Consider the following 7043-nt stretch of genomic DNA (forward strand, 5'->3'; position numbering starts at 1 on the left):
CTTTCTGTTGCAGAGGGCATAGAAAAGATTTTGAAATTATTTAATTAAAATATAAATTTTATTTACGAAAAATAAACTATTATGGTCAGTACAAATTGAAAATTCATAGTGTATTTTTAAGAACAAGCTTACATAGCTTACAGAAAACATCACGTACATTTGAATTTTATAAGTGATGGGTAAAAATCAACGTGTGACAGAAAAAAATGTAGTTAATTATTTAACAATATCGAAATATGTGCCCTTTTTTTAAACTAATGGAGTGATACGCAGTTAATCACATGGCCCGTATTAAAAGATAGAACATACAAGTTGGATATTTATAAGTCGAAACATGTGAACAGAAACTAAAACTTTGATGTCAGTGACCAGAGTATGGAATTACACAACGACAATTGGCTTTAAACTCAACAAACATTATTAAAGAATGTTTCAAACAAAATGCTTTATATAACGACATGAATAAACTTGTTTTACAAAACAAGAAAGTACATTTTGAACTTTTGAATGGTCGAATCCCATTTATTAACAGTAACCTGTGATGTGGCGATTCTCGGAGCCATCCTTCTTGATGACGTCACTAACAAGTGGTCACGGCCGTACGCGTGCACTCATTTCTTTGAAAATCGGAGCGGGACCTGGTGACGCTGCGCCCCGCCCCCTTCGCGCTGAGAAATATCTTATTCCCAGTCAGCAAAGACAGGTTCTAAAGATCATAGAGTGCATCGCTGGAGGGTTTCCGATCCATATAATTGAATTTGAATTGGTGCGCGGTGGCGCTCTCAATGCGGAAGTTTTTGTCATTCCGAATTTTTCAGTCGGCGACGGACGTTTATCGTTGTAAGTGATGTAATATGTAAAAAATACAGGGAAACCTATCTCAATTTGTTTCTAGCGATGCAGCGGAACTAATAAGGAACATTTTGATATATAACATGACCATAGTACACTATCCCTGATGGAATAATAAGCTCCACTCGACAAACTCGTTCCCGTGCATTTTTATCTCTGTTTCAGCACACACACAGCCCCTCTACCATCAATGCCTAACCCCTGTTCGACCAACTGTGGTCGTTTTCCTTTATAACATATGCCTAATTGTAAAAGATAAGCATTAATCTAAGTTAATGCTGCATCTTTATCATGAAACCTAAGAAAGATTATTCTATTATTTAGGCCTATTCAAAGTTTCTGTCCACTACAACGTGGAAAAGAGACCCAGTCAAAATTGTGCATCATGCTTTGACGAAGAAATTGGTTCTAGGCTATAAATTTTACGACTCAAACGAATCTTTTCCTCAACAAAGCCGCTTTTAGTTTGATGCAAAATGTCATTTGCTTTTAAAATGTGTAACTAGGCCTAATCAAAAGGATATTTCAAAAGCAAAATTTGCCGGGCCAAGAGCCATATTGAATTCAATTTTTTCCGAACCATTATGCCTCTTTCATCATAACATTATTTATCATATTTCAAGATCTTAGGCCTACAAGTAGAGAGAGGGCCTACGACACGTTGGGTTCAGAACGGAATTTTAAGATTTATTTCATTTAATTCCAGGTTTTCACTGTAGATTATCAAAGACATGTGGCGTTGTGGGAGTTCATAGTTGTTTGATAATCCATCATTTGTAAGTGTAAGGCTATTTGAGGGATTCGAAACCGACATTTTGTAAATTTTGTAGCTTTATTACGTTTAATTCCAGATGTTTATCATGACACGTTTCATTATGGGGGTTTGTCAGCGAGTCGGTATGCTGTCGGCAGAAGTAGTTTGAAGAAGTTAATTTTTTAGTTGTATTTTGTTTGATTCTAGGTGAATAGGACATGATTCATTTTGGGAGTTTGTCCGCGAGTTTGTATACTGTCAAATGAAGTTTCTTCGTCAATTTGTCGTATGTAAGTATCAATCTATAGGTTATATATTAGGGGTTCCATACAGAAATTTGGTGAATTCCTCAGATTTATTTTAATTCATTCCAGGTTGTCATCAGAGAAATATGTACTTTATTTCATAGGTTGGTCTTTGATTGAAAACTAAAAATGGATGATAGTTCTAAATTTGATGTTGATTCACATGACCAATCTAGCAAGTATTGCTCACTTGTCTTTTAGAATAAGAGACCTATTGCATTAATCCTTCAATTCAAGTTGCTATACAACCTTTTATACAGATATTTACTTTATCAATATAAACATGTATTTGCCACTAGCCATACAATTCAGTAAAACTTTTCCCGTCCAGATTTTGAAACATCATTTGACTCAATTTTTCCTCCTAGCAAATTGCTTTAGCTCATTCCAATGTTCGCAGTAAAAGTGAATTGTAGCATGTATGATTCCCATCCATCAATTTTGTCTTGTTTCGTTTTTTTAGCGAAAATCTCGAAAAAGTCGTGACGTCGAGGCAGGTGGTGGCCAGAAAAAGATATATTCTTGGGAAATATTTAAAGACGCATGGCAAACACACTTATTGTTCACTTTTTTCCTATCCTTATTTTGAAATTGAAGTATTTTAATAAACTATTGATTTATTTTTGTTGATCAACGCATCTAGTTTTGTTGTTTTCTTTCTTAATTTACATTTGAATTGGATGGTCATCTTGCGTAGGAGTCAGTTTGTCATCGAAGCAATAGTATAACTTGTTGACGTCTCGGATGCAGCGGGGCAGGGCGGTCATTATATTGTGGACTTATCCAAATTACACTTACACAGCCCAACGTGTTTCAGTGTGTAAATTCCGTCGTACTCTGCATTATAAGACAGTGAGGAATTGAGTTTTAGTCACCTGAGCCCTCGGCTTGATTCGACCAAAAAGACCTTAACTGACTTCATAGAATTTGATTATGAGTCAAGGATTTTCTAAATTTCTGAATGCTTTCTCTGGTTTTAAGATCAATTCAAATTCAATCTTCAAAATATTTTATTGAAAGAAATTCTACTGACGACAGATTTTGAAATGAAGGATATATCCAGGCAAATAATTACAGCAAAATTAACTGATGATCATCAAGGTGAAGTTTTCATTCATCTTCGGCTAATTTGTCTACCCCTGATGATTGAAGCATTTTGGTTACTCGCGCCAATTAGTCAGCCACAGTCGATTTTCATGCCATCTGACCTCTTTCCATCTGTAATTAAGCAATCAAATGTAAGAATTACTTAGGTAAGGAGCGAAATAATATACAGATATCTTAGGAGGCTATCTGTAATCATGAGTTTGTTGTGAAAATCTATTACTCCAGTCTCGTAGAGCATAGACACCAAGCCACGTGGCATTGGTATTTTAAGGGCTATTCAGTTTACTCCAAAACAAGTCAATGATTAACATTAAAAAAGCTTCATATCAAGGGTATGTCTCAGGACTCGTGACGCCCATGAATTATCATCCCATAATTACAATGAATCCAATTCTGCATGTACGTTAGCACGACTGATTACTAATCCAAATATTGCATAACAAAAAAAACAATTACGCAAAACGTCAAGTACTTACAGCATCTGAGACAGTTCGATTCAGTTAGAGTGTTAAGTTACGTCTTTGGCTGTCAATGTCGAAAAAGCCTAATTTGAAACATACATTTGCGCACTGTGGTTTAATATTCCTGCAAGAATCCGCAAAGGAATTGAAGACCGTAGTGACCAGTTCATTCCACGAATAATAGCTGGAAAGAAGGTAATCAAAATAAATTGTCATGCACATTCAGTGTAAACCAGGCCGTAACTAGCTGCTATTAAGGCATTCCACTGACTGGTTCTACCCATTATATTTAGGGCCTAAATCTATTCTAGGTGCATCCCCCAAAAAGCTAGGCATTAAGTAAGTAGCCAACAATGATCATTGCTTCACCGAGTAGGCCTACTCATTTGCTACCATACTCATATTATTAAAGAAATCATTTAATACATTCCCTGGTTAACGGATTCTCACCTTAAAATACATAAACTCCGCTGTCGTTGTCATCGACCCGAGTCGTCACAGAACGCGTAAAATTCCGTGTGAAAATTCCTACAATTTCTGTCCATATCACGTTGATTTGAGCCAGAAATCTCAGGAAATGTAGCCAACGTAACCAACGTAAATTGATTTACGAATAGAATTAATCAATTGACTCATTTTAGAAATCATGGTTTCGTGAAATTCATTAAAGTCCTAAAACTGCTAGATCGAGGGACTAGATGAGTGAATCTGTGCATCTATAGTGTAGGAGTATGTAGTCGAGCCTCGTTAATGCGATCCGGTTTTCAACGGAAGCATCAGTAATACGATGGGTTAAGAGATTCGGGAAATCTTTCTGGTAGTAATTTTCTATAGAAGTGTTTGCTTAGTACGATCACGTTAATCCGGGACTCGCTGGGTGTAGCGATTCCTTTTATTTCCTTTTTAGTATCGTGCTAGCGGCGTTCGACTATTTTATCACTTTTTGATCCTTTTCTTCTTTTTCCTCACGCGGGACGCGTGAAAGCTGGGAGGGGGTGGTGTTGCGGAAATTCCCCTGTGATTGCACCGAGAGCGCCAAATTCAAAATCAATTTCCTTTAATCGCCATAGATAGCGTCACGAAATAATCGCCACAGATAGCGTCATAATGTCATAATGTTATAACTACTTTATCAAACGTTAATCATCCGTCTTGTTCCTTTATGGCTGTTATATATCCGGGCCAAATTTCCAGTTTATGCTGCGGCACGATATCGCGTCCGGTCGAGTTGTGTTCGGTTAAGGATTTCACCCAGACTATGTTCTTACCGAGTTTTAAACTATCCGGGGAATCACGCTTCCGCAGTTGTTATACCGCGTGAGGAATAGAATCCTTATTTCTTGAATCTTCTTATACTAGACCATTTTAGTCGTCAAATTATATTGTGAAATAGAATTCCGATCTGAAGGCCGAGTCGCCCAGATTTTCGGTCCGGTTCAATTCGGCACTCCGCGGTGCGGTCCCGTCGGGTGCTCCCTCTTCTGGCGGTTATTTTTCAACTATTCGAACGATAAATCCATTCACGGGTAATAAATCCCTCTTTTTTTAAGATTTAATGCTCGGTTCAGGCCGGAATTCTTATTAACTAATTTATGATGGAAAAGTTAGATCGAGCGTCGTTGTTGAGAAACTTAATCACGCGTGATCGTGACGTCACGCCGTACCACGTGATTTTCAACCTATTGGAGCGTAGCGGGGACAAAGGCGGGTAGCCAATCAGGATAACGCGGGGACAATGAGCCCTATATAAGGCGGGCAGCGCGCTAGTTTGGGATTCTGACCTGAGCGTCGACCACTCGCATGGTTCAATTTAGCTCTCTCTAACCAACGAATACTATATTCCAAGTTACGATGTAAGCGCTACCTCTTACGTCCCGATAGGGACCCCCCGTCTTAGGGGATGTGATCACTTGTTACTACAGTTAAGATAGTTGATATATTATTATCATTGCCTTGCCGCGGCCTTGATTGCCCGGTTTTTGCGATTACCGCCATGTTCTTTTATCCAAATTCCTTATCCTAATCTATCATTATTAGAATGTCTTATCAAGGGTTGCTCCTAATGACGACCTTGTAATTTCAAACTAAGTGGAATGTCCCGGGTGGGTGGATTTCGGCGACGGTGGCTGCTGTTCGGTAGATGTCCTCGCAGTATCGGTTTGCCTTCAGCCGATGGTACTAGATGGAAGACGATGGCTACTGGTGTGGATGGTACAGCCGCCCTGAGGGACTTGCCGGTGTAAGATGAGGCTTGGTGTGGAAGATTCAACCGCTGACGGGAATGGTTCATTGGTCCGTGGAACGACGAAGAATGAAGCAGTGTCTACGCAATCCACCGAAAGATGTCCGATGGGATTCTGCAAAGACTGCAGGCTGGCCGGGTACCGACCCTGACCGACCCTGTCACTGGACCCACCCCCCCCCTCTTACCTTAATCCTTCCTTTGTTATTCGGGGCTTTTCCGTCCTATATCTCGTATAGTATTATCGATCGACGATCGACTGTTTTAGTTGTAGCGGAAATTCGTTTCACTTCGTTCTGTTCTTTTTATTTTTCACCTGCAGAGTCCTCCCCAGCTCAGTCTAAAATTCATATTAAATTCCTATTAAAAGTTTGTATGATGTAAAATAAAACCTTATTATGTATTTGTAACTCTGAGACAAGAATGTTTAATGCTTTGGACTTCGGTCTGGTGGATTAGAAACTATTTTTATTTCTATCTTAATGAAATATTGTATGATTTAATCTGAATTCAAAAACTGTACCTAAAGACCTTTTCTATGTGTTCGGGTCACTCCCGGTTTGTATTTTTCGAGTTAATGTGCCTTAATCGATGTTCCCGTGCTTAAATCGATATTTTTATGCTGTGCTCTGTGCCCGAGATGGCGCCACTATACGGTTCTTAATTATATTGTGTGCTCGGGGTGCTTTGTTTTAACCAATTAGATAAGGGTACGTCATAATCTGGGCTCTATAAAAGGCAAAAATGTGCTTTATTAATTAGTCTCGGTGCACATTCTTAGGTGTGTATTACTAAGATTTTGAACTATGGGGGGAGGGATTAATCTAATTTTCTTAGTAAGTCATACTTAGCACTGATTCTCTTTAAGTATTTCTTGGTCCTTATTCTCAAAGTTGTTTTTCTTCAAAGATGTTTTCGGAAAACAATCTTTCAGGGTTCAAGGAGGTTTTCTCCTTCGAATTATTCCCCGAAAGTATTCTTCTTTCCGATTTCCTCTCTTGGTTTTTCCCTCAACTTTTGAGTTTTCGGAGTAGTGACCATCTCTTACATAAACATAATAGGAAGAATGATTAAATAAATACTTAACTGGAACTATGATTAAATATAGCGAAAATTCTTATCTTTATTAAGAGCACTTAGAGTTACATCTTCTTTAGCGTAAAACGAGCGCAGGGTTTAAGTAACTATTGTTGAGTCGTAATGTTAGAATATCTGAAATCTTTATTCCTAATACTATTGAATTCTGGTGCGAGTCGTGCACTTGTATTAAGGGCAATATGCCCTTGTTAATCTCCTCCTTTGGTGGCCGGTTGGCCATCTTA

The 7043-nt window shown here is 38.4% G+C and overlaps 1 long non-coding RNA gene across 2 annotated transcripts; it reads left to right on the forward strand.

The window, feature by feature from the left end:
- The first annotated feature begins 793 nt into the window (after positions 1-793).
- LOC141909050 (uncharacterized) lies at positions 794-2485 on the forward strand. Of its 2 annotated transcripts, none has more exons than XR_012619664.1 (4): positions 794-840; positions 1559-1628; positions 1814-1896; positions 1981-2485. It is a non-coding gene; the product is annotated as an uncharacterized LOC141909050 (long non-coding RNA). The 2 variants fall into 2 exon arrangements; XR_012619665.1 differs by having other exon boundaries at positions 2016-2485.
- Positions 2486-7043: the final 4558 nt, after the last annotated feature.

Source organism: Tubulanus polymorphus, chromosome 7, assembly GCF_964204645.1.
Source record: "Tubulanus polymorphus chromosome 7, tnTubPoly1.2, whole genome shotgun sequence".
In the NCBI taxonomy this organism is placed as follows: Eukaryota; Metazoa; Nemertea; class Palaeonemertea; order Tubulaniformes; family Tubulanidae; genus Tubulanus; species Tubulanus polymorphus.